At 45.5% G+C, this 27,618-nt stretch overlaps 1 protein-coding gene and 2 long non-coding RNA genes across 5 annotated transcripts in view; 2 read left to right on the top strand and 1 right to left on the bottom strand.

Moving 5' to 3' along the window:
• The window catches only part of LOC111255269 (irregular chiasm C-roughest protein-like), a 165,251-nt gene extending 146,717 nt beyond the window's left edge, over positions 1-18,534 (bottom strand). For all 3 annotated transcript variants that reach the window (XM_086985772.1, XM_022817033.2, XM_022817035.2), the window contains exon 1: positions 17,600-18,534. The gene's annotated coding sequence lies outside the window, so the exon portion shown is untranslated. The remainder of the gene's footprint in view (positions 1-17,599) is intronic.
• Positions 4,418-14,535, top strand: LOC147758675 (uncharacterized). The gene is made up of 3 exons (XR_015325415.1): positions 4,418-6,467; positions 6,786-7,104; positions 7,461-14,535. It is a non-coding gene; the product is annotated as an uncharacterized LOC147758675 (long non-coding RNA).
• Positions 18,535-22,907: 4,373 nt separating the features above from the next.
• Positions 22,908-27,618, top strand: part of LOC147758674 (uncharacterized) — a 41,740-nt gene continuing 37,029 nt past the window's right edge. Inside the window, exons 1-2 of the long non-coding RNA XR_015325383.1 lie at positions 22,908-23,147; positions 23,326-23,425. This is a non-coding gene — a long non-coding RNA (uncharacterized LOC147758674). The remainder of the gene's footprint in view (positions 23,148-23,325; positions 23,426-27,618) is intronic.

The following is a 27,618-nucleotide window of genomic DNA, read 5'->3' as shown; positions in this document are numbered from 1 at the left end:
CGACTCCCGGTATCAGCATGCGCGACTCTTTCATAGTTGGTGATAATCGTTAACTGGAGTATAGCCTAGCAGGTAGAGGAGAGAAATTTAACCCAGAAAGGGCAATGAGAGCGACATTGTTCTCTACTTCGGACAAAACCCGTCTACTTGAAGTTGAAATTTTTTAGCTGTTACGATAGACCCCCAAGCTTCCTTCCGTCGTCGATGCTCGTTTCTATCGTCTGTCTTGGCCGACGGCGACTGGGACTCGGCAAGGACTAATGGCAGCTGAACAAACGGAGAAGGTCGAGGGTTCTCCAGCTTTGCTCGATGCGTCTTCCCAAACCCTTTTCGGCTCATTCACTCTTGCCGTACCCGTTGTGTTTTTGACTACTTCACTTCTGACAGAAATAGCAGTAGTAATAGCGGCTCAAACAAATGCGCCGGTCTATAAGCGGGCGAACTGAAGGGGGTTTGTGTGTTTGGCTTCGCAATCTTTGCATCGTTCTTTTTGGCCTCATCCAGACGGCAGTGTTCCTTTTTTCTTTCGTTTTCGTTTTTTTTCGGCTGCTCTTCTATGACGATCCAACGACGGATCGATCGATCGACTTGGTGATTCGGCGACCAGGCCTCAACGGAATGGATCCAACAGGCTAGCAACACGAGCAGGCGAGAATGTCCCTTCACCCGTCCGGCCTGCAACTTCCTTGCAACTCTTATGAGAAAACGGTTGCAAGGGAAATGAGTAAGGACGCCGTCACCTCAAAGCTACTTTCAATGCAAAGCAGAACAGTGCCTTGCGCCGCTGCGCATCGCCCCAATCCCATCTTTCCACTTTTGCCCCAGAATGCCGACGTAAACTACAAAGGAGCCAACCAGTTAGGAAGGGCGCAGATACACCTAGTACTACTATTGCTTAGCAGCCCCGCAGGATACGGCTGTACAATAACAACTCGTACAACTGTAACTGTTTATACCGTAACATGGTATTGCAGGTGCTGCTAGAGGCGGTATCTCTCTGTTCACGTTTTCACTAATGTCAGCTAGCTGTGGGATAGAATCTGACAAAGCTTCTGAAGACCGATTGAAAATTTTAGAAAAAGGTCTCTGCTTTTTATTAGATTGTGGCTGGCTGGCTGGCTGACTGGCGCTTCATGGAAGAACACTCCGTACAAACTTCACACCAGTAGACCGACGTAATCTATCACTATTCTCTGAAGTGAACCCAACAAGAAAGTGCAGTCAACTCGCATTTTGGTCGGCTTGTTAGCTCCTTGCTTAATCAATGGCGGTAACGTAGACAATTCTGCCAAAATTGGTAAAATGAGGGGAGTTCAGATGATCTGACGGTCCCACAAATCTTTCCATCTTCCATCGGGGACGCAAGAACGTAAGTGGCTGACGAAAGTGCAGGAATGCGAGGATACGGCAGCAGATTTGCTGCTGCCCCGTCGGTCGTAGCATAAGCGGATTTCCTAACCCCGCTTCCTAGTTTTCCTCTTCCAATCAGTATCTCTCGTTGCCTCAATGCAAGCCCCTCTGCCAAGGTACACTTACTTCCATATAGGTTCGTGCTTCCGTTGTATCGTTGGCTCGTCTGCGTTTCTTCGATAATCCTTGTCTCCAAAAGTAGCCACGTCCCCAATACCCGATGCAAGATCGTTGTATTTGATCGCTTGATGATCGGGTTCGCTGGTCTGCCTTTTCACGCAACGCTCCCTAGCTCACTTTTCTTGCTGTCCCTCTTTTGCTCGCATGTTGTGTTTCGCGTGCGACATATGCTTATTTCTAGGACGTCTTAAGTTACTTTATGCTAGACGCTTGTAGTGCTTGGAGTTGCAATGCCGTCAAGATGGCGAAAGTGGCCTCCGATGATGTCGACGTCCACGGCCCTCGTAGACTTTCAAGCGTAAGCTTTGAAAGGAACGGCAGCAGTAGCAGCAGTGTTGCAAAGCACAAAAGCGCCTTATCTTAGCCGGTACGAAAATCCTGTCTAGGGTTAAGGGTTTTTACTAGAGCATCTAACTCTGTTCCGCCTTACTACGCTAGTAAGCACCGTTTGCCTTGATTCTTTTCGATGGAAGAGTAAGCGCCAATTCCCGCCTGTTCAAGTCGGCACCCTGAACCATCCCAAACGTCCCACCAGAATTAGCCGCTTCTCTCCGGTATACTTCTCAATCTGCAGCAAGGCCGACTGCATTGCCTCACTTATCTGGTTGTCGTCGGTCTTTGCCAACTGGAGAACGTTTTTGCTTAACCCTCAAAGCACAAGGGTACCGTTCAGTGCTGTCTCGACACTTCTTTACGTTGTCCGCCGCTAGTTATAAGCTACTTTCGACAAACATTGACTGAGCGACGAACTATGCTATGCTGTTCTTTCTCTCTTATCCTTTCTTCAGGGTAGCGATCTCCTTTCTGAATGACTGTGTATAGGTCTAAGGGGTATGAACCGTTCCGAACCGATTGTGCAGGACGATTAGTTATGTCCAAGCTATTCGAAGCTTTAAGTCGTGAACAGCCCACACACGTGTGCACATACATCGGCTCTCTATGATCAACATCGTTTTCCCTCGTCACTCCAGCGTCACTATTCGTAAACAAACGCCTAGTGGGGCGTAGTCTGTGCGGGGAAGGTAAAAGCGAGTATATGGTCGAATGGGTAGCCACCGATCCCTTTGATGGGAGATACCCGTGCTCAACATGGAAACAGTAATGAACAAAGAAACAGTGAGTAACAACAGCAGTGGCAGCAAGCGCTTCATGTCTGTTTCTCGGGTTACTCAGTGATTCTTTCTTTTCTTCTCCAGCCTTCAATGCGCTGCGACACTATGCGAGTACCAGCCAAACCAGAAAAATAGCAACGGTAGACGGAGTGAGCCCGGCGCAGCAACTATTGGCATCTAGCTTAAATGGAAAAAGGAACGGTGGAAGCAGTAGCACGCAAAGTACAAGAGACCCGTTTGGGTTTGCTCATCCAGCAGACTCTCAACACCCCATATGCCACGTTCAAAAACCCATAACCACTGCGATTATCCGCAAACGGCTCAAAGCAATGAAAACTAGCGGCGCGTTACCGGAATAGTCGGCGTTGATACGACTCACATTTACCTCTTTACTAGCAACTCCAGGAGCTATAATGACTGATTGATAGCTCGCTGCGCGGGCTTCCTTTTGCACTAGGGCTGATTCTTTGGATTGGGCGGTTGATCAATTGGGTACTCGGCTGCTACAATGCACGACGTACCTAAAGAAGTGTCTAAAAAGGAAAACTTCTCTGTTTAATTTTATCCTCCCTCCCTATAGGCTTCTACTTTTGCACTATCGTACCATCATTATGTTTTCTACGTAGCAAAATAAGCGAAACGCAGACAAGATAGCTAGCGATACTGTAGAACTACACACCGCGATATGACTGATAGTTCGGGTGGGCGTTCGTTCGTTTGAACGAATTTTGAATCATTTCCTATTGTACTGTTTTTACCACCCATCCGCCCCGCTGTCCTATGATGGACATCGGCTACTTAAAACGTGAGATCGATGTATGTGTGATCAGTGCTCATGGACGCAAGGGAGTTAAGAAACCAGATGAAATGATTTGCGCCGAAGGTCAACGGTTGTCCATCTCAAATCATGTCGCCTTATGATCGGCATCATTTTTGACATTGTAATAGTGTATATATTCTTAATTAGTCAGGACTCAGCGCATTAACCAGTTAGCAGCGCCATTCTTAGTGCGACCCTCAACAACTTAGAGTAACACTGCACGATTCTCGCGCAAAGCTTTTGAGAATAGGTTTGGACAAGAATAATCTGATTCGGACTGTTGTCGGGCACGTGTGCCTATTACTGTGTGGCCGATTATCGCTTCCCGTTACGATGAATTTAGCGCAAATGTATCAAAGTATCTTTCTGCCTTTCTGTGGGTCTTGACGCGATGTGGGTATCAAGGGCAGAGTAGGCGCGCGAGAGGCGCCACCCCGCCAGGTCTTCGGGTTGCCGCTGCCACGGCAAGCGTAACCGATGAGGATATGTCGTGGGACCGGAAGTTGGCCAGTGTGCAATTAGCGCCCGCCGGAAGTAAACGCTCTCATCTCCGGCTCGCCAGCTCGGTAGCTGGCTACAAACCCTGCTGACTGTTGGTTACTTGTCTGGTCGATGTGGCACTTATCGTCGGCACCGTGAGCGACTGGAATAAGACCCAGTGGGACGGAATAGATACACAATGATGGTGGCCAACAACAACAAGAACAACTATACACAAAGCGAGGGGGCGGCCCCATCCGATAGACAACCGCCCACGTGGGTTTGTTAACCGATATAAGCGCGACGGGCAAAACTGCCCCTCTATATAATGCAGTCGCGAGACGAACAATGGACAATGCTCATTGCCCGCTGTCCATGTGTCGCACAGGCCGACTGAGTGGGTCCCTGCAGTGAAACAATAACCTTCACACACCCAAATCCGCTGACCCTTTCGCAGCAGGAGAATCCGGCTGATCAGCGGAAAAACTTACACAATCTTCACTGCAGATGCGACCGCCACCAACAACGAAGACTGGCAAAGATCTAAGGGACAGGCCCGACAGCCCTCTCTATTATTTCAGCAAAACAAACTTAGCGCCTCAGCCCAACAACGTCCGCGCGAATAGAAATCAACAGCCACCACTAGCAGACGACGATAGCGACAATTACGGCGGAGCAATGATATAGCCGCCGCTGCTTGTAACTGCTACTATACACTAACCTTTGGTGGCGCAGTCACTACCGCTAGCGCGAACTTAATGGTGAGAAGCCGTACAACTCAACAAGTGCGCGTCGCTAATTTGTGTATGTCACCAGACAGCCCTATATATACTTGGCCGATTCTGCTACTTCGTTGTGGAATGGGAGCTGTGAGTGCGATAGGGACTGTGCAGGCTAAGCACACCGTCCCAACACCCTGTGGTTATACTATACTACATAAGTGGAGCCAGCAGAGGTATGGATACAAGCGGCAATATTAGAGGCAGCGGCTGCATCGGTGAGTGGTCGCAGTGTTTAACGGAGGAACGACGAAGCCGACGACGTCTGCATAAAACTTGCGGGCAGGTTTTACCGGCTTGGACAGAAGGACCTTCTCATTAGGCGAGATATTGATGGCGTTACTATAGACGGCGTCTGTGGTCTTGCACCCGCTGGTTGCAGAAGCGCGGTTTGCTGCTGCTGCCATCCTGAAAAGCACAGGCTTGTTCCGGGGGACTTGAAAGGAAGGTTACAGGACGGCCGCAATAGAGTCAGATAGGACACAGTACAGTAGAGAAGAGAAGCCTATAGTGGTAGTGGTGGTTTTATTTGTGCGAAGGGATCGAATAGAGGGGTAACGGGGAACGTGGCTGTTAACGCTAAATTAATATCGTTAATCGCTTGGGTACGGCCACCCACACGCCACACAAATAGCAACATTCAGCACAGTTACATACAACAGCAGCAGCCGCAGCAAAATGATGGCGTCTGTGGTCATGCGCCAATAACTAGCGATCGCTAGGCGTGCTAGACCGCTCTAATAGTTAGGCTGCGAAATCGTGAGATTCGCCTCCGGCTTGGATCGTTCGAGGGGTATCGCAGCCCACAACGTTATGCTTTGAGGGACCTTCCAGTCTATGCTAGCTGCGCCCGTTTCGGCCACATCGTGACACAGTCATCGTCAGAGCTTTACAAGATCTATCAACACAGTAGTTACATGTCATGTCCTATAATAAACCCAATCTTTTTCCTTGCTGCGTTGGGCATCGCAGACATCGCGCCTAACCGGCGGCCGATAGCGGCAGCCTCAACTGCTGGCTAGCTGGGTCCCATCGAGTGACTGACTCATCGACGTACTGATTAAGGCAACGAAGCCAATGGTTGTAGCCCTGCAGGAAGACTCCAAAGGCTCCCATCAAAAGCCATTTGGTGGAATGCGATTTTCCACAACAACAGCAGCGGCACAAGTCAACTTTATTATCATCGCTATTGGAAATTTCTCCTGGGATAATGTCATTGTTGAAGCAGCGTGGGCCATTGCAATGCTACAGTTCACTATTGTAACTCGAGATTTTGTTAGCTTTAAAAGCAGCGGCGAACCCCAACTCGACTCACACCAGCCTCAACAGAGAGACAAACTGATGATGGACCAACTACAGCCGTCCCTCAGGCCACCGAGATCTTCTGGCAGTTTTTTTTGTTCTATTAGTAATTCAAGTAGCGTTTTCTCGCAGATCGAGCTACGGCAAATCTGTACTGGATGGAACCAGCTTTCAAAACTTAAGGGCCGATTTTAGTTGATCGAAATATTTCGTTCAATTTAGATGGCCACTTATATTCATTTGAACCCACCGAAATGCGTTCAGTCTCCCATCAATTATGGTCGTAAGTTGGGAGAACTACGATTAGTACGATCGATTCCCACCAGTTTATTTGCCGTTCAGCGTTCACACATCACCGCATCCAGTAACGCATCATGACGATCGGTAATAACAGGAATGACAATTGTTATTATGTTAGTTATAATATAACAAACATTGAAGACATAATCCTACAATATTCTCATTTTTTATTATTTGTCTACATTCGCTGCTATCGTTGGTGGGCAGGTTAGTCGAAGCGTAAAGATCAGTCACCAAACTAGTAGCAAGTAGGACTACTTTGTCCGTGTGAACTGTTCACCCTGCCATTTCTCTACAGACATGAAAGCAAGAAACAAGAAGGCCAGCTCAGCATGTTTTCTATCAGCACTTGTGCCGTGACGTGGCTTAACTTGTTTATCTGGCTAATTTTTTTTTTACCAGGAGTCATCACTCCAATCGACTTCTCGCCGACAACGGTGATCATTTTTTAGCGGTCATCCGTGGGTCTGACAGACGCCCCCAGCGCGGGTCCCGTCGACTATTACGTCTGCTCCAGCAATGATCGGTTAGAGAACTAGATGTGATACGCCTCCACGAGGCCTTTTCTCAAACCTGATGGTAACTGTGTTTAGGACGTTGTCGTCTACCGCCGACGCTCATGAGTCAGTATGGGCGTAATAACACAACGAAATACTCAGCCACAAATGATTTGTCGTCGAGCGACCATCATCAGGACTAAGCTCTGACAGTGAATATTTCGGTACGTTATCATGTACTACCGTACAATACACACGTATTTTGTTTTCTATTCTTAAGTAACTGTCAATTGCGTAATTTATTTCAATGTATTTGGCCAATAAAGCGTCTTTCGGGCACATACGAATCGCAGCTACGGGTGATCACCTCTTTGACATGCACAAATCTATATGCTGAGCACTATATCACACGATCGTATGGCCTAAACGAGGTAAATATTATTAATGGGATAGACTAACAATGGGTTAGGTTCAATTTATATGCAGATATTGCACAAACATAGTCATGATTGCCAAGGTGTTACGCATATAATAATAACAACAATTCTTGTGTGTGCCAACTTAATGAATGCCTTAACAGAGCATACCGACGCATACCCAAGGACAACGAATATCTTCGCTGATCCTTGGATTCGCCCCCGTCTCGTTCGTATGTGTACAGAGCTAGCGAGAATTATTAAACTAAGCAAACCTAAAAGGAAAGGAAAAAACAGACATTTACAGAAATTCAATTGTACTGCTATTCAAATATATCCAGTCTTATATACAATCCTCGCAGTATATGTATGCTTAGCCATTCGATGTGACAAGCAACGTCTATACAGAAAGTTCCACATGGCCAAACGTTTGACAACGCCAAAGGTCTACAGTGTAGCCATTCAGCTATATACAGAAAAAGCGACGGGGACAAGCGAACAAGATCAAACTATGCTACTGTAAAATTAGTGTTCTTATGGCTGTGCTGCTGTGTCTGTGTGCTAATACTTCTGGAGACGCGTCCCTCGCTATAGAATCGAGCGTATCTACGACTGCCTCGTATTCATGCCCTTGCCTTCCCTTCCGTATTCTATTGCTACCCTCAGAATGAATGTTATGCATTATCAGGCCGTGTTACGAGTGCTCAACGAGTTCGTTCGCCAGTTTTTTTTTCTAACCCCCCTCCATTTTCGAATCCTCCCTTCCTTTACGAACGACGCAAACGATTACGTACACATTGCACATGGTGCCGCATCACATTCATAGTCGGACACAAATAATGCATGTTATTCAGACTTCCCGCATACGTATAGAAGTATACAGATAGATACACATGCACATTTATAAACACTCACAAATGCATAGATGAAAAGCAGGAGGGACTTCGAAATAAGGGCAAGACTAGCTCCATTGTTGTATCAATCTCTGCTCACCCAAGTCGATTCCAGCAGGACGAAGCTGAATCCAAGCAGGTCTAAGCTTACTTGATCTATCTGTCCTTTTCCCTGGCTACATAGAGGGCTGCAACCTGGCAGTGTGCGATAGAACAAAAAAGGAAAGGAATGAAGAACAGAAGGGGCGCGTGAGAGCTGTTAAATCTGGCCCATCTCGTCCTTGGTTTTTGGTGGCCTATTCTCCCAGATGATAACCGAAATCGGCACCAGCGTTAGGCACCGACCGATACTACCATTGATCTCCCGTAGGTCCCTTTGCTCAGGTAACTCTAGGTGGCGGCAGGTCTGTCGCGCGAGACCGACCGTCCTGGTACTGCTCGGCATTGTAATAGTGCTCGTCCTAGCCGTAGTGCTAGAGCGCGTAGTAGTGGTAGTGCAAGTCAACTTTGTCGTACGTGTGTTGCGGAACGTACGTGCTGCCTTCAAATACCTAACAAGATACCGCCGACACTAACGGCAGGACGGACGGGCCGCCACGACCCGTGCCACAGACGGAACTCTCAGCGCTTAGATTGTACCGAACTACACCGATCAGCTCCGTCTACTGGCTGCACTCAGTCTTGATATAATACCGGCTAGACCACAACACGACTGACGATAACCCATATCAAATAATTTAGCCGATTAGGTGAACGACGCTAATCGGGCACCTTCCCTAGAAACAGCGACTGGAGACGATGTCGGGACGGAAGCGGAGGCAGACGGTGAGAGTTCTTTCTTTCGCAAGAGAGAGGGCGGGTGACTGAATAAAACAGTACAGCAAGTAAAAAACCTGCGCACGCATAACAATAATAATAATAATAGTAATGCTGATCATTATTTGATGCTGACTATTCCAGAACGACTAACATATATACACATATTGCTCATTATAAAGATTAGTACATGATCGCTATACATGAGTGAGAACAATTACGCGGAAGGTACAATCACTGATAGTGGCATTAGGTGGAGGCGACAGGCGTTCCTACTAACGGCAACGGAACCCACCAACCACAAAATCACAAGCGTTTCAACACGTGAAAGATGTGATCGTGATGAGCGCTTGAAGTCGCAGTGGAACCGTAATGAGCATTTGAACGCCCCGATTCGTAATCACTGCGAAGTTAGATCACGTACGCTATCTCAGGCCCATGCAATACTGTATAGGTGTGTGATGACAGTCAATTGGCAAGACGTAACTATCTGCACGGTTTCATCAAAAAATGGGATAGTCACTTCGAACAAAATAGTCACATTGGGCGGTCTTTTTTTCGCATAGCGTTTCTTGTAAGGATTTCCTTTTCTTGCACACACGATTTTCCAATGACTGCATATGCGTTGCTGGAAGTTAAATTTGTTTTCCCATTCATTTTCCTTTGTCTCGATTCGATTTGAGAACCACCGTTACTCAGGTGGTTGTTATCGAATAGTCGATATATATCTATTTCATGGTACTGCATCGGGAACGAAGCTGGATCGAGGAAGATGGATTCCTCATCATCTGGGTAGTGCATGATAGTTGTGCGATTCATGGTTTGCGCAGTTTGTCGGACTCGCACTCGTCAGTGACTCGGTGCAACGCAGCGTTCAATGCACCCTCAGAATAGTTCTTGTCGCATTGGTCCTTCCACCTACAGACACATAGACCAGCGCGCTGTCTGAGCAACGTAGTTTGCTCCCCAACTTGCGGTCTGCAAGGCTCCTGTTGTCCAGCTTTCGTTACTCTGTCCTCATTATCACGTACCGCGACGCCAATCTAACGAAAGTCTGTTCCCACTTTTACCAGCAAATCATGGAAATGAAAAGAAATACGTCTGGCGCAGCAGAGCCCAATTGCGTGATGGTGCCACCGATAAATTTCAGCTTTTCACCATTGTCACTATCGTAAGCAGCGACGCTGAGAGGGCTGGATCTTATACAGAAAATTGTTTACTATTGTGCTACTTTCAAGGAAGCGATATTTTTCATTGTGAGATATGGATACTTATCTATTGCGTGCGATTTCAAAAAGCATTTCACCGTGGAGTATGCAAGAATAGAGATTGTGTGACGTACTTCATTACAACTTCAAATCGTCGATTTTTACTGAATTAACTGGATAGCAGGCTGTAGATGGTGGATTGTCAAACGTCAAAAGTATCAACGCAGTAAACGACTGATTACAAATTACCCTGTTGTTGTGTAGCCATGCATGTTTGACCTTACCACACTTAAAAATTTAAAGGTTTCCGTACAAACATATGCATTTTTGTGAACTTTCGAACGCTCCAGTGGGTTAACCTATAAGGACCACACAGTACTCTCTCTCTGTGCCTTGAGCCGATTAAATGGGCTAAGGAATATCGAAGCCAGCCGCATCATTTTTCAACCGTGCTTCATCTTTGACTTTGGCCCCTAAAACACGCTATCTTGCAAAATGATCTTCAATTCAATTTCACAAAGATTCTCTTCGGTCTGATAGTTACCAGAACACTTCATAAGCGTTCGTGCTGAAGAACCGCATTTGCATCAACCTCAGCATCATACCAAGCTACAATCAGTGAAAAATCACAATCATTCACGCGATAACGTTAGATAAGTGCAAAGCAACGGTCCATATGTTTGAAAGCTACATAGTTGAATGAGGGTACCCTTCAATTCTACTAGTCAACGTCGTCTGTTTATTAAAACGAGGTATTTTCATATACATGATAGATAAAAAAAATATCGGGTAACATCACTTACGTTTGTTTGTTTCCATGTTACCTTAGACTGTTTGCTACCCTAGTAACTACTATCATCATTGCTATTATTTTTTTGTTATTGCAAGAGGTGAAGTCGCCGAAAAGCAACAGTATCGCATCATCGAAAATTATACCATAACCGTTATAATTAATTATTATAAATAATCAATTTTCAATAACATACTTCAGCCTTTTTTCTTCTTCACGAGGCGCTGGCGTCCCTGCTCTTTGTAGTAGCTGCTGCATCTACGATGAAGCTACCTATTGTACATTACTGCCATTGTTACCGTGATACTTGTGCCTTATGGCTGCATTAATATCAAATACGAACGTATATATGGACGCGCCATACATTGAAAATTCTTATTTTCGTCCTTAGACAGTCCACTTCTAGTATCCCTATTTCATCTCAAGTAAACGCCAACGAAGATGAAATAAACTGTAAAGATCCGGCCGGACCGTCAACTCGCACTAGGAACGGAGTGTTCGGCTGGGCAAGCTAGATTGCGACTTGATTGGGTTTGGAAAAAAAAGAATAAAAGTATAGGAAGTGGAAGCAAAGGAAAAAAAGGGGCCAATGATATAGCTGCGCCGCCCATCTAATATTCCCTCCCACGAAGTGTTTTGCCCCACGCCCAAATCCACACATGCGTACATACAGGCGTTCGGCCATGAACGCTCCGTTGGGCGTGCTGTGTGCTCCAACGCCGTCACCATCTTTCATTGGTTCAGGGTGAACAAGCCGTACGCTGCCTGCATTGTCTCATTGAACACCGAGACGTTTCTTTCAACAAAGGGCGTTTACGGTACCCACCTATTATTCAACCCTCAGAGAATAAGTAAAACACAGGCACGTCAGAATTTTACTTCGATTTATATTCGCGGCTTCCTCAAATTTCTCTGAAAGAACATCCGTTCAGCTCGAACCAAAACTCTTCGTCCGTGGGTGTTGGTCAATTGGAGAGTACTCATAATGATGATGATGATAATAATAATAATAATACTCGTACACATAGAAAGTCTATTAAAAAGCTCTGACACAAAGTAGATGGGGCCTGTTGCCCTTAGTCACTGTCGCCTAAAGGAAACAATACCTGAGTCGAGGAGGTATGGCTTATAGTGTGTCAACACGATAGAACTGATGGATAATTGTATGAACATCAAAGTGCTGAATGAAATTTCGGAGCGTTCAATCCTGCTAGAGAGTCCTTTTTTGCACGCTTTTATTCTACACGGTATCTACATGTATATATACGGCTCAGCAATTTGTGCACTGTTGCGTGCAGAGCCTCGCGCTGCCTATTCCTCTTTTCCCGGATCGTTTCGTGCTACTGGGGGTACAGGGTCAACATATGATTAGTAAATCCTCTTCGCGGCCCTTAGATCACCTGGAGCAGGAGCAATCCTTAGATCACTTCTAAAGATTGACGTCAAATTTTAACTAGGCAATAATCGAAGAGTCAGAGCGAATAAGACACGAACGCTAGATCGAGCGAGTTGGAAGATAAGGGTGAATTGAGGGACGTGCAGACAGCTTTGCATCATCGACAGTCTCGTCAGAAATAGTCGCGGGCCGCGTCACAGATATATCTTCTCTATAACTAAAGCTTAGTTGGACCTGATCTTAAAAGAACATTGCATGAGGCACGGACGGCCCGGGAGAAGAACAGACTTCGGAAAAGTCGATGCCTGGGAAGTAGGTAATACGATAGCGGTAGCGATATCGTAGCAGAGCACGCTTCGTATGCACACTTTATATCAGTTTATATATATATATATGTTCGTACCCAACGAAATAGATATTTAATCAGAGACTTACTGCGGTGTGCGTCTTCGCTTTCAGTCTGTTGGACCGGCGAATCGCCAACAATTGAATGGCCATCGTGATACAATGATGGCAAACGCTTTTGTATTTTTCTCTGATAGCTTTTTCCCTGAGGTACTACCTCACTCAAAGTCCTCTTTCTCTTCCTCTTCCTTTACCTCAAGAATTTTTCATTGCCATCTCGAGAACGATTATTCGTCGTTTATTTCTAACTCGATTCGACTAGGACGACGACGACGACCGTGTCTCAAATACGAATCGTCGATACCAGCGACACACATGCAACCCCGAATACACCTCAGCTCGATTTGCTTCAAGTTTCTCACCTGTTCACCTCCGCCCCAACGTGTACTAAATATCAACACTCGAACGACATCGATTAGGGGCTCAAGCAGACGGCAAAACTCTACACTGAGGGCAGTTATCGCGCTTCAACCGTCAAGTCAGCTCAGGAAGTTATGAAAGTTTGAGTCTGGTAACTGAATAGCTTCACCACTATTAAACCGTCGCGTTAGCACACCTTCTACCCCGCAGTATTGTGGGTATTAGGAATCATTTAGCGGATTTGCTATCATGTCCTTAGGTCATGAGCTCTACCACCTGTTCTAATCTTTGATTTTCTGACTCCAGATGACCCAACACGGGTGAAACCGTAAATGAAACCAATGCGATTCTCGTGAAGTTCAATCGCAACAGCAGAACTTCGCTACTTCTCTTGCTTTATTGGTATCACCATCAGCAGACATACACTAGCAGCTGGCTAACGTTCCTATTTGTAGTGACTCGAACTACCCTATTTTAGTATGGCACACGTCGAAGATGTTAGACTGTGGGAGGCCTAAACTAACACTACCGGCCCTGTGAACCTTCCGGGCTGCCCGTTTACTGGCTTGCCACTCAGATTTGTTTTTCGCGGCAAATCGTGCTTTCTTGCTTAGTTTGGCCAAAGTGAACAGCAATGCAGCCGGTAGTCGGGCAGTATACCGGTCAGCTAGCGTAAAAACTGAGATTTCAACTCCCCGAGGACTATCTCACTCGACACTTGGCTGCTGGTAGTGCTGCAATCCCTTGATACTGTCAAACAGAGTAACTTTAAACCGTCACGCTAGCCACCAAAGGAGAGGCAAAGCACGCTACCACCCCTCGACTAAAAAGGTCCCCAGAAGCGTCAGTACGAAGGCTTGGAGCCATCCTTTCCGCCAATAAGCAGCCTCTACCAGGTACTCGTAGTACAACCAACCCTACAGCCATTGTCGCTACGATTATTACGGTTGCCACTAATACAATGAGAATAGACAGGGAAAAAAGGCGTCCAGCAGCAGAAGCGGCGGCGGCATCAAGCAAGAAGATTTCCGTCAAACGAAAGGATACTTCTAACACTAGGTAGCAGGTTAGTTTCCGCTAAACTACGCCGAAGAGTCGGAACATAGAGTCCTTGTTGGTGCTGTTCGGTACGCTTCCCATATGATAACATCTGTTATATTCGCAATGGTAATGATCTCCATCTAGACAGCTTCTATGTCATATATAAAATACTAGTAGACCGCGCATCGGAAAATCAATAGTAGGTTACTGTTCATTGCATGTGTATGTCCCATAGGAGCGAAACGGTGAACTCTAACACAAGAAAGAAGCGCCTGTTCCTTCACGGTTATCTGTTTAAATATATATAAACATCTATCGGTGTTCGTGTAATTGCTATCGATTCTGCGAACTGCGACCAGATTTTGTCTTTTATTTCACTGATGAGCAATAAAAAGAATCTTCGTCTTGTATCGATTGCGTTCGCAGTGATAACGAAGACGGCTGGATTAGTGGTAATGCTTGTATTATTGTCACAGGTATAAAAGTTGAGGGTTTCATTGCTCTCAGGGTAGTTCAATGCTTGAAAAACAACATAAAATGTACGGAAAATTACGGTTAATTACAACCAGTTGCCCCATCGCTGGTTAACATTAACAGAAAACCACAGCACCACCGACGGTGTAGTCCTGATGCTGCTATTGCTTTTTAGGTAAAACCCTTACAGCCATTATAGTATCTAGTATTCTGCAGTAACTGTGCATTAGCGGATCCAGAAAAGCCTTATGCACATATACAATTAACAAAATGACTAGATACGGACGACTCTTGGGAATAGAAGCCATACAGATCCCCTTTAAAATACAGAATTAGCTATTTTCTAAAATCGCAGATCCTCGCAGCGCACCATCACCCATCGTAACACATTATACCAGGGCTGTCGCCATAGTCGTGCTTACAATTTAATTCATTTGTTTCTCTCGCACTGGTCCTGATTGCTCTGTCCACCTTCATTCCCTCGGTCGTTCCCTATCCTTACTCCTGCTTACTACACTCTCCGGCTACTCTCACCTGCCGATATTCCAAAGCGGAGCTGGCTTTTTTTAGCGGCGGAGACTAGGCAAATCGGCGAGAATAGTAGTTCTTCTCTGCAGGAAAAACTAGAACGAGAGTAAGAGGTGGCCATGTTGGTGATTAGTAACGACTAATCTGTAACTGCAGCTTCTGTCGCAAGGGGTCGGCCCCACAGCCTATCTCTCCGGGATTCTCTTCATCTTGCTTTTTGCGAGCGAACAATGAACAACGTAGATACAGAGCAAAAGAGAGTGACGCATGAGAACCAGGAGAATGAAGCGGCTGTGTCCAACGGATGTCTGCCTACCGAGGAGCTATTCAAGCTACACTCCAAAAGGTTCAGCTATGGCGGCAGCAATGGGCTGCCGGGAAACTACGCTGGCGGCTTGGAAGAACACCACTGGGGCCAAATGGCGAAGGGAGAGGACGAGGAATAGGACGAAGACGCTGTGAGGGCAAACGACAGATCTCCCCTGAAACTGGGCGGTCGTTGAGGCAGTAGCTAGTGGAAGTGGTGACGGCAGTGGCGGGAGCGGTGGCGGTGGCGGCGGCAGCAAAGACGGAACAAAAATGAATGCGAAATTAGTGGGATTAGCAGAAGTGTGGATTGCAGAAGCTTGCTTCTTCGCGTGGAGCCGGGAGAGCTTTTCTACCGACTAACCCAAGCCCTTGCTGCCCGGCAGCATATCTAACGACGGCCACTAGCAGTGAGCAGAGCGACTTGATATCGTTCCCCGCCCCAGCCATTGTGAGCATGCTAAGGGGGTTGCAGCGAGATACATGAGCAAAAATTGGGGTGGTAGTCGACAAAGGCGATAGTAGACGATGGGCCACGTGGAAGAACTATAGAGGGACAGTACGTAGCTTGCCACAAGGAAACATGGGATCTACCAGCGTTTCGTACACCCACTTCCTTTTAGTACGGTACGCCTGCTTTCAGCCCCCTTGAACACTGCTTAGGCAGCATCCAACCATCGAAGCGAAACTGGCCTGATGGCGCACAGAAAGCTCAGCGGCTTTAGCATAGGCTAAAGAGCGCGTAAGGGGCAAAAAAGATGAAAGAGAACTAAGGCAAAAAAAAAGGACAGACAGAGGAACAGCACAAAACGAGAGGAACTAAAAAACTCATTCTGCTTATACCTTTTTTAGTTTCTCTATCATCAGAAACCATAGTGGTACTTAGTCGATGTCTCCTCGTGTACAATTCGTACAACTGGTTTTCTTTCCTACCCGAAGAGTTTCCTTACTCTGCCGAAATACTCAGATTGCTCTGCTATTCGACAATATATACACATAGATGCCAACAGCGAAACAGCTCGCAAAGCGCTTATTAGCTATCTATCATTTATTCTTTTACAGGAAAGGGATGGCACCTATGAGTAGAGGGGGGGGGGGGGGGGGGGGGGGGGGGAGGACAGTAGGCTATAAGAGTGGGTAGCTGTCAGTCCTTTCTTTTTAATATAGCCTTAAGTAGTTCCTATGGTGAGAAGAAAACCTGTCTGGGAAGTAGATGTAGGTGAATTTCGAAATTAGGTTCCCCATAGAGGAAGTTCGCTGGGAGTTTCTTTTGTAGGGGGGCATAAATGAACTAACCCATATAATTCCCTTATTCGGTCTTTTTTTGCGTGCGACCCTAGTTTTGTCGATCGGTAGAAGAACAGATACCGGTTTCATCATTGGTGTGTCTTGCAGACAGCCCTTACCATATTAGCATTTGTGGTGGCGTCTTGACAGCGAGGCAAGTAGAGGAACGTGGGAGTCCGAAAACGTCTCTCGTTAAACTTACTATTGTCAGCCGCTAGGGCCGTCATGCATGGTGATTTATGAGCCATGTTGGGACAACCTAAAATTAACGGGATTCAGCCGTGTGTTTGTTAAGGTGCAGCTGCCTTGCGACTGCGGGAGCGGCCGCAATTGCAGTGGACCCCGTTAGGTGTAGCTTCGGTAACTTCGAGCCAGCAGCGGCATTATCGAACAAATATGAAGGAAGAATACAATAGAGTAAGAAAAGACGAAAAAGTCCGTCTGCGTTCAAAACCTATAACCACAAAGAGCTTAAAGTTTTCAGCATGGAAACTCCAACGAAAGACAACTAACGACCCGACTTGCCTGTCGGCAAGCCAATGCCCTCTGCCGGTCGGGCTTCATCCCACAACTGTCAGTCGCCAATTCATCATTCCGCATTGTTATATTGTAAATGGCTTGCAAATTAGAAAGCAAAATAATTAAACGTTAGTTGAGTACGCGTTGCATCGACAGCGGGATGCTGGCCAGCGTAAGGTGTAATCGAGTTATCGGATTTATTCGTTCCTTTTAACTGCTTGGATTAGCGCAATGGATGCCGTTGCTACTGGCGTTTTTCCATCTCGAAATCGTGTCTTACCTTTATCGACGAGGCATCCGTAGTTTGATGAGGAGCTGTTGATCTTGTGATTGTTTTTGTGCCTTCCTCTACTGGCAGACACTTGAATTGAACGCACGCTCCGTGACACGCCAATCCAGAATCAATTTCACAAAATTGGCCCGCACCAGCACTAAACCTGTAGTAGGTTCCTAGTAATTGGTTAAAGGCTGGCACGCCACTGGCCGCGTGTAGCAAATACGACCTGTCCATTCACTTGGTAATCAAGCAACATTAACACGGTTACTTTCATTACGATCTCGACTATTGTTCTATGACTGTTTTAAATCGAAAAGACCATCCAATCGACAGAGCTGATCCATGCGTTTCGTGAACTATACTCACTCTTCCTTGTCGACCAGCAAGATCACAAATACATTCATACTCACTTACATAGAACCTCTGTAATTTGTTATTCTAATGAATAAGTAGCCCTCTAGAAACAAGCTGCAATTATTATTCACTGTCGCTTCGATTGCTACTCCTGCTATCGTTCTCCGTTGGTATATGAACGATGAACATACACACCCCGTATTCGTGACGCCTGCTAACCACCGTCAACAGCCAGATGCCGCATACACTATAACGATATGTTGTTATATGTGTGTAGCAGCAGGATCTTCTGCGATTTCACTATTTTCCATTGTCTCACTGCTGTTCGAATTCGAACACCGCCGTTCTACTGCGCGCCAAAATGCACCGTATAGCAATCACTAACATCAGGACAAACAAGGCACAGCCAGGCTGAAGCAGACTCACCCAGCCCTCCAATTAACTCGATTCAACAAACTCTTCTGCGTCGATTGTGCTATTAATGCAGTGCGTCGCACGGGACCTAAAGCGTCACCTATCACCACCATGCGGTCGTCCTACTTTAAGCGCACTCGTACCCACTCTGACCAACAACTCGAATCACCCGCTCCACTCCAGTCCGCGCTCCAACCATAGCAGCAGCAAGAGATTGCTGCCAGAAGGGAGAGGGCGTGGGCGATGGTAAAACTTGGCAAGCGGGTAAGGGAACATTTGAGGGTATGAACAGTGAGCGCTGGAGTGGCAGCCCGCCAGACTGCCTAGCCAGCTAGCAATGGTGGAAACAGTGGTGGTGTGTTGAAGATCAGTGGCGCTGATTCCGAGCACAGGCGGCAAACTCAAGCGAGCACGTTTGGCTTCTATGTATACACTATAGCATTCGTATAGAACGCCAATAGAGGAAGTGGACGAAAAACAGGGGGCGCTAGTGAACATCAAGTGCTCCGATAAAACGGGGTTTTATCGCTCGCGGTTTGCAAGCAGCTCGAGGCCCCACAAGCGATCCTGCAAAGTTCTCGTTCTCACTCTCGCTTTGTCGGGACCGCGAACGCAAGCTCAGCAGCGGTCATGCTGTAAACAAATAAACGCAGCGGTAAAGGCAGAAGCAGCTGCGCCAGCGACCATCTTGACAAAACAAGCCAAGAGCCATGTTGCGGCGGCCCTTTGAGGCGGTCGCCAAAGCTGGCCGTATGTACCCCTCGCACGATTTCCCTCGTAGAAAAACTGTCAGAATATGTTTTTTTCGTTGTTCGGTGAGTTTTCTGGTCGGATCGAACTACAGCCGAATACGTCTACAAGATGCTGAACTAGTCTTTTTTTCCCTATGAGGGGTCGTCTGGGACGACTCATAGATGGCGCTGGTCACAAAGAGGGTCCTCCAAGGTCTTGAAGATAAGGTGGGCTTGTCTATGAAAACTCCGCATGTCGAAATTTCGAGTTAAACGTACTGTACACAGTATCCGTACTCGCCATCTTTGTCGTTGGATGTAGAAGTTTTATGCCAGCAATTTTTATGGGACCACACACCAGACGACCAACTTACATTGGGGTATTTCGTGGCTAAGACATAATTTATATCCCCGCTAGGGCTTCTTCTCTGAGTCAATTTAATAACAGCTTCTATGAAAATCGTGATGCAATTTTAGTCCAAATACTGCAGCTCTTTTAATTAAACATTTTGCTAGAAGAGTTTTTGGCTTTTTTTTAACTTATAGTTTTTATCATTAGTAGAATTTATCTCAATTATCTGCTAGATATTATATTTAACAACGGTTTTTTTCTGTTGTGTAATATTAAAAGTTCGCGTTCCATTAAACTCAGAATCGATTTGCAAATCGCAGTGGCACGTCTGCTTCTACCTATCGGCCCCACACTCTGACCTCGAACTAAGAACATGTTTTGCATAATTATGAGCTGTTTTTGGCCAAGCCACGAAGGGGGCATTTGTGCGACAGCAAAAAATTTTAACTCTATCCTTTGGTAAACAAACAAAAAGCAAGCTCGGCAAATATTCCCCAGCCAACCTCACGGTTCGTAGCGAAGAAATGAGCAGCCTATAGAAACGGGTTACACGGCACACGCACACACAAACAGTGCCGTTTCAGCCTTTAACAGCGGTCATGCCTAATTTTCCTTTTAGACTTTTCGTACCTGATCGCACTAACAACCTTCTTTTTTATTCTATTAATGATAAATAACTTTTTCCCAATGCAAAAACTACACAACCTCTTGCTACTCTGCCGACCGGCTTTATGGGAAGCAATTTAGTAGAAATGTGCGTTCTCGATATACGATGAAGAGACGGATAGCCTAATGGTAGAACAGACAATTCTGCACTTGTGTCTTTGTTCTTCCCAGTCGGAAAATCTGCTGAAAATTTTATCCATTGCCACCTATCCATGTGACTACTGGATTATCGTCGTACCAATACAGTGACGTCCAGTGGTCATTCTCAACGAACCAAGTTATGATCATCGTCGTCGTTCATCGTTTGCTTTCCCTCAATGGCTGCCTATATGCCAAACCCTTGACATATTACGTTGCCCATCAGCGACGACCTTGACGAAGTGAAAAGATACCAGCGCCCCGCCATTTTCTTTCCTATACATGCAGCGTTCTATTCTTCCAACATTGTTTCCGGACGAGGTACTCGCGCAAGGACCGTGTTTGTCATCCTCGAGGAAGAGCATATTCCTTCATTCTTATGCACAATATGCCTTCATGCAGACGCACCCGCACTTACATACGTGGCCGCCGAATCACTTGCGCGTATGCTTCTTTGTTCATATTCATATTTTGCTATTTTTTCTTTTCCCTCTGCTTCCCTTTCCCTCGCTTCTTTTCTGCGAGTGTCTCTCGCCGACTTACTTCGTCTGTCTGAACGACCCAACAGGCCGTTGTCATTCAACCGGCAGTCTTCGAATTTTCGCCGTGATCCTTCTTTCTCACGCTGAGACAGAAAGAGCGAGATAGAGAAAAACAGCGAAAGAGGGCACTCGAGAAGAATGACGAGCAGTACAGAACTATCTTAATTGTCACAATAAATGGCGCTACGATTGCGTTGCGTTTTGAGACGGCTCCTCCTGGCGCCGTTGTCATCCCACGACCGCTCACGCGGGTTGAGCGAAAAGACAGAATCGGAGAGGAATTAACCGGCGACCTGTCACGTTGCCAAACTGTTTATAAGAGATAGAGCAGGCTCTTTGTTACCTGTCCTGGTATGTTCGTGCACGGCGATATCAGGCATGTGACATGCGAGCACCTGGTCATTAACAGATTAACCCCCAGGAAGGCAGGCAATTCTGATCGTTAAATAGCTAGATGTGAACGTTAATAGAACTGTGTGTGCTTTTGCAGCGATATAGCTATGCTGTCCTTTATGGGCTTAAGGAAATTGGCCTAGTTATGTTACTATGCTTAAACATTATTCGTATTCATTTTAACAGTATCAAGGCTCTTTACTCGAGTAGTGAATATTCTGATGTCTATTTACTGTACAAAGGAAGGTGTAAGTGACTGTTGATAACGATAGTTTATCAACAAACATTTTCAGGATGCAATATCTAATGGAACGGTGCCTAGCCAACATGTGTCTGCTTTATGCGAATGGCAACGTAAGCAGGGCTATCACTGCATTAAGTTTCGTTAACTAAGAATTATTTCCTTCGGGTCTCACTATTAACAAACATGTCTTACTTTAACGAGTTTACTAAGCTCCAAAGAAGCGTTAGACGAGATTAAATAAATTAGAGCACGTTTGGCACGCTGCAGGCCATATTTATACAATTCTCTTCCAGTTTACAAGTTTCTAGTACGATTTTAGAATACCGCGATAGTTCCGTTAGCAAGTACACGTAAATATCTCTGCGTCATGTAAGCATCTATTTAAGTACCTCCGTTCGGCTTATTTTGTACTTCTATGGTAGTTTCGGCCTTAAACTGACTTTCTATCTACGTCGCCCGATAGCTCCTCTTACTTGTTGTGAGTTCCTGCTCGGCTCCCTAGCCTAAACAGATCGATCTTCTGGTGGTTAGCCGGCCAACAAGCAACGATCTATAATATATCAATCACTCATCGGTGCTATAGTACTTTACGACTAGAACAGACCTACTCCTTCAGGCGTTGCCACAATCCCGCCTGCGCAGGCCACCCTGCCAGGCCAATCATTACAAAACGGAAGAGTAGTAAATAGTAGAGCAAGAAGAAATAGCAGACTGAAAGAGGACTGAAAGATGTTACCCCTTCTCTAATTCGTTCCGTTCCTTTGTGCCCTTCGTCAATTGCCGTTCGCTGTCTGCTCAGTCTTCGTGGAGTTTTCTTTCGCGTATTGGCAATTTTATCCAAATTCCGTCTGGACGACCGCGTGCGTCAGATGAATAGATTGGGAATTCGTAGTCCACGGCCGCTTTTCATTCCTCAGCCTGGCTCTAATTCTCGTCTATCTGGCTATATATACTTCCCGTACTTCATTTCCATGTCTCAGTGCTTTCTAACACCACCGTCAATGTCATTCCGACCGGCGTTGCTAATGTCGTCCAATCTTCTTGGTTTTATCTCTGAAGACTGAACTCGAAATGGTTCGCTGGCGCCTCAAGTATCTCTTCATGTTAGTAATGGACCAAGCAAAATTGGAAACGACGAAAAAGATCATGGACACTCTCAAATATCCAATAATCGAGACTGTAGAGTTCAGCAAGTATTCACTGCTAACGTAAGCATCGATGTCACGGCGGCTGCCAAACGAAATAGACCCACTGACACCAACTACACCGTCACCTTGTGTATAGGCTATTTTGAGAATCCAAAGGGATACTCACTATGTAAGACTTTTTTTGGAAGTATCTCCTGTGACAATCAATATGTATAGGATAATTTTGACGTTTGTACGATGTAGTTCATGTACAAGCGTTTAGTACGTAATCGACGGCCGGGTATCTCCACAGAAATGCCATTGAGCACACTACATCGGGCTGTTAGGTTGAATGTCGACAAAGTGGCACAGCTCCTTTTACACCGCTTCTTCTTGACCATTTGTTACCTAGACATGACTGCTGAGTGGTGTGCGGGTAGTGATAATTTCCTTTGTTATTGAAGAGCTCGGCGGTTGTTGCTATAGTGATGCCGTGTTTTCTGTTTTCATCCATTACTTACTGTGGGTCGGAAATATCGCAGACAAAGAAATGCATATAGAGCTGAAAAAGACTAGCAAGCATTGAACTCGTACGTAAAATAGAGCATAGCACGTAATGTATTCTATTTAGCAGAGTAGTTATTACAGGCAGTGAGCTAGAAGAACAGCTGTGTGAAATTTATTCCAGAACTTTTAGGACGTACGCACGTACCCGTATAGAACAAACATTAGCAGGTAGATAGTAAAAATCACTCCTTATTTTTCCAGTTCTTGATGGCCTGCAAAGTGTGCTCCGAGCCATTTTCTCTAATGTAGGACAGTGGCTGCCTATGTATGTGGTTCCAATGAATCTGTATTCCCGAAAATGGTAAGCACCCATTTTTAGTTGGAGTAAAATTTTCTTCAAAACAATGTCTGCACATATATATATATAAGTGCTTCCATAGCTGCTAGTCGATGTTAAGTTTTATAGAAGCTATAAATATTGTTTATTATTCACAACACGTATGCACGCACGACACTGTGTTGAACGTAATTTTTTTTTTTTTTTTTTTTTGCTAATAGAAAACGGCGAATTTATTCGCAGACAATTTTGTGACCGTGACAAATTGTAGTACCTTGTATGAGTTTGACAGTATCTCTATAGTAGAACGGATTCTAGTATGTTATCGTGCCGGATGAATTCGCCTAGATGTAGCCATTTACCTGCTTGAACAGACCAAATCATATACTTCTTTCGGTCTATTTTTTTAAGCGGTCAAATTTTTTTACATCGTACATATACATACATCGTACATGCATATATACACTTTCAGGGCGTAGATACAAAATAGGTTATTGAAGTAATTGTACAAGAAATGATAGTTCGAACGTACATCGAAGGCAACCGCTACGGCCGCGGTTGCAGCTACAGGATTTTCTAAATCTAAATATTAACTAAAAGCCATGCTGTGACCATTGAGGCGTTCTAGCGCCGGTGTGCCAATCAGGTATAACGAGTGTAAAGAAGCTTTCCGGTATAAGTATTACTTGACTGCCAGCACGTCAAAGCTGGATGGTATTAAACCACCACCGTATCGCATAAGCTTAACTATCTATTATAACCGTTCATCCGTTATATATAAGAAAACTATAAAGGAGTCCACTCACTCACTCACTCACTCACTCATTTCTCATTCTCCGATATGACCACGACTCTTTACCAATATCCATAAAAAGAATTCTAATCGAACAACGACCCTGTCGTTCTCCCGTTTACCTAGCAATATTTATCGATAACACTGTTTTTTGATGAACTCAGGTCCTGCCTGTCGACGATAAAGATATGAAAGCGTCCAACAAGCAAAATTATCTATTTTGTTAACAATATTTCAGCCAACCTTATAGCTATTAGGCGCGATTGTAGGGTATTTAGGGTTGTATTTTCAGCTGAAATGAATTGAACGTTCAATTGCATGAAATTCGGGCACAGAACTTTTATCATTTACGTTACTTTGTTGATCTCTAGATAAAAAGAATCAAATCAGAGGGTTCCACCTGTCTTTACACATAGAAGTAAGCCAAGTTCTACCATTTTTTTCGGGCTAGTATATCACAAGAGTGTGCATTCAGTGCTTAGCAATGTGAAACAGCCGAGTTAATTTCCGTACTGTTAATATGCTACATCTAACCGGAACAGAGCTTCTCTAAGCACGAGCAGCTGCAGTGGTAACGGTAGGTCTTCACTCTCTGAACGAAAAATTACCAAGCACCTGTCAGTCATTCAACGCTAACGCCCGTCAATGTCTACTTAGTTGTCGGGGGTCCAACAGCGGCTCGATGCGTTCAGAAGATTGGGGCGAATCAAAAATAGGGCCTACCGTCTCATCCTTTCCATCTTGACAAAAACAAGAGCGTTTGTCCTATAGTAAATTGACCTTTCCCATACGATTCGCATTATACGTAGGTAAGCGTATTTAAACCGAATGACAAACATGACATAGTAAAACCTGATAGGAAGCTAAAACGATATATCCCGAACCGTCAGTTAGGTCTCACTTCCATATTGCTTCGGTCTGACAAGCAGCGCTGGCTATCATCGGTGACGAGCTAGATGTTAGTTGGGCTTTAAGGATATCGGGATATTCTAGCGGTCCTAATCTTCTGCCATCCAACCCTGATCTCTGAAGCGACGAAGATCTACTTGCGTTGGGGTCTTCTTTCGCGCGGTCTACGAGTGACAAGAGTAGCCTATATGAAATCACAACGTACCGCATATTTTCCTTGAATCTCCACACTCTGTTAGCTTGTTCCTGGCTTAAATGATCCGCTGTTTGGCTGGTCGCCAGCTCGCGATAGCTCAATACCCAGTCGAACGAAAAATGGAGTTCGCTAACGAAACCACAAAATCCCTACTTTGCTGATTGTTGCTTGCTTTTATGCTGCATTATAACGGCCAAAAGACAGACTAAGATAAGCGGCGGACGAACGGCTTGAATCATAGCATTGGCATCATCATCCTTACGGTCAGCAATCATCGTGAAAGCAGCCTTATATCAACAAGCAAATAGGCTGTATTTGCTTACGACTTGTCCATTACTAGTCACAGCTCCGTTTCGCTACTAGAATAGATTGAGAACGCTTGCGTAAGTGACTTAAGCCAAAGCAAAGCGCGATCGTCGGAGCGGCAGGCGGAACGAGACAGAAATTGAATAGAAACAATAGTTCTCTCGGCCACTCGCGTGCGGTTAGAGAGTGGTGCGATCGGCATTTTTGCTCCACGATGCGAAACGCAGTGGGCACAGCAACTGCTGTGATGGTAGAACTGGTTGTGGTACATTCATTTACGACTAGCAGCGTCGGCGGTGGCAACAGCAGTGAATAAAGGCAAGCGTCATTTAGCGGAGGAGCTGGGTCATGAGCTCGTTCAAGGTAGAGCAGTAGAAGACTGCTTACGCCAGTTTTAACGAAGATGGGTAGGACAGAAAGCTGACACGATCAGGGCTCTGTGAGTCTTCGGTGGTGTTTTCGTTACGTTTTGAAAACAAAATAGGAAATCAGATGAGGCCGGTCACGTGTACAGAGGGCACCCGAGTCGCGAGCCGACATCAAATGAAAGATTCAAGTAGGCTCGGCTGCCTTAACAGTTCCATAAAGATAGCCAGCTTTAGAACGACGAACGAAGTGCAACGACAGCGGCTCCCACGCCGCTAACAATCGGCGACGTCAGTGCCGATTATCAGGATAACGAAGTGGGCCAGAATCTCGTGAGTCTACCAACATTGGGTCTGCGACAACGGCAGGAAAATGTGAATGGCATGCGACGCCATTCCGGCTGGTTGGCAAGTTCAATTGGCGTAGAATATGATGATGATTTTGTATAGAGTGCTTTCTTGCGATATTCGTACGATCGCAGACTTTCTGCATTTTGTCTAGGAGTTTCTCAACAGATGAGGCGAATACAATGGGATCGTAGTACGGGTCGACAGCATGCTGGAAGATGTTGGCAAGAATATGTAAGTTGCTGGCAAATAGCTCCTGTAGAGCTGATATTGGTTACGGGTATGTTAGATATTTATTACCATGAATGTCTTCGGTTGCAATCGAAAGAGCTCTTCTCGCTATAGTGAAGTCCGACTCTTGCTCGCCGTCAACACTTCGTCCGTCTATGGGGACACCGCAATCACCGTGCACGCTTGTGCCAGTGATGGGGGCAGTGTACAAGTTATATTCATAGCGGCAGTATCAGGCTGAGTATGGTAGTGCGGAGACGTTTTTTTTGTCGAATCGTGATTATGATGCCAATGTTGACGATAACCACTGGCAGCCATGCGCCAAGTCTTTGGCAGCGAATAGCAAAGGAAGAAGACAAATTGTACAACAATCGCCCGTGTCTTTCTAGTAACGGCCGTGACAATGCTTGCGCCGACGTAACAATATGACGCTTAATCATCAGTTACTCTATATGATGGATTTTAATCGTTTCTTTAACAGAATCAAGCCTGATTATTGAATAGCACTACTACAGCCGCAAAAGCGTTTTGTCAGCGTAGATCGCCACCAGGTACGCTGTAGGCGAGGTCATGGCAAAATATATGTAGAGATTGTAATTGTAGCACAAAGTTTTTCGGTAAAACTGTTCTTGAATTGTAGTAAATAAAATGACAAAAGTTTTTCAAATGATTGCCGTTCTCCTTCATTCAAACAAAAACAAACAGCCAATATAAAAATACATTTAGAGAGTGAATTATAGCAGCAATGAATGAAATTGCAGTTGTTATTATTGTGTTTGTTAACGTTATTGTCGTTGTCGTTGTTTAGTTTCCCTTGAGGGAAAATGTAGATTGCTTAATCCAAGAGCAACACTGCCAGTGCTTGCCGGCTAGTCAGACAGTACCCGTGCGCAAGCAGCTAGCAAATGCGGTAGTAATTCAGTAGAAGAACCGAGGAGTTGCTTGCTCGAATCAGCTGGCTAACAGGGTTTTTCTGGGTACGGGTGGGTAAGAGGCACTAGCAAATACTAAGCTACAGCAGCGGCATGAGTCTGGCCACTTGTGTGCCGGCTTGCTCATGGAAAGGCAG

This window comes from Varroa destructor, unplaced genomic scaffold (genome assembly GCF_002443255.2).
Source record: "Varroa destructor unplaced genomic scaffold, Vdes_3.0 BEIS01000001.1, whole genome shotgun sequence".
Taxonomy (NCBI): Eukaryota; Metazoa; Arthropoda; class Arachnida; order Mesostigmata; family Varroidae; genus Varroa; species Varroa destructor.
The sequence above is the reverse complement of the archived record's forward strand: the minus strand, read 5'-3'. Positions and strand labels throughout refer to the sequence as shown.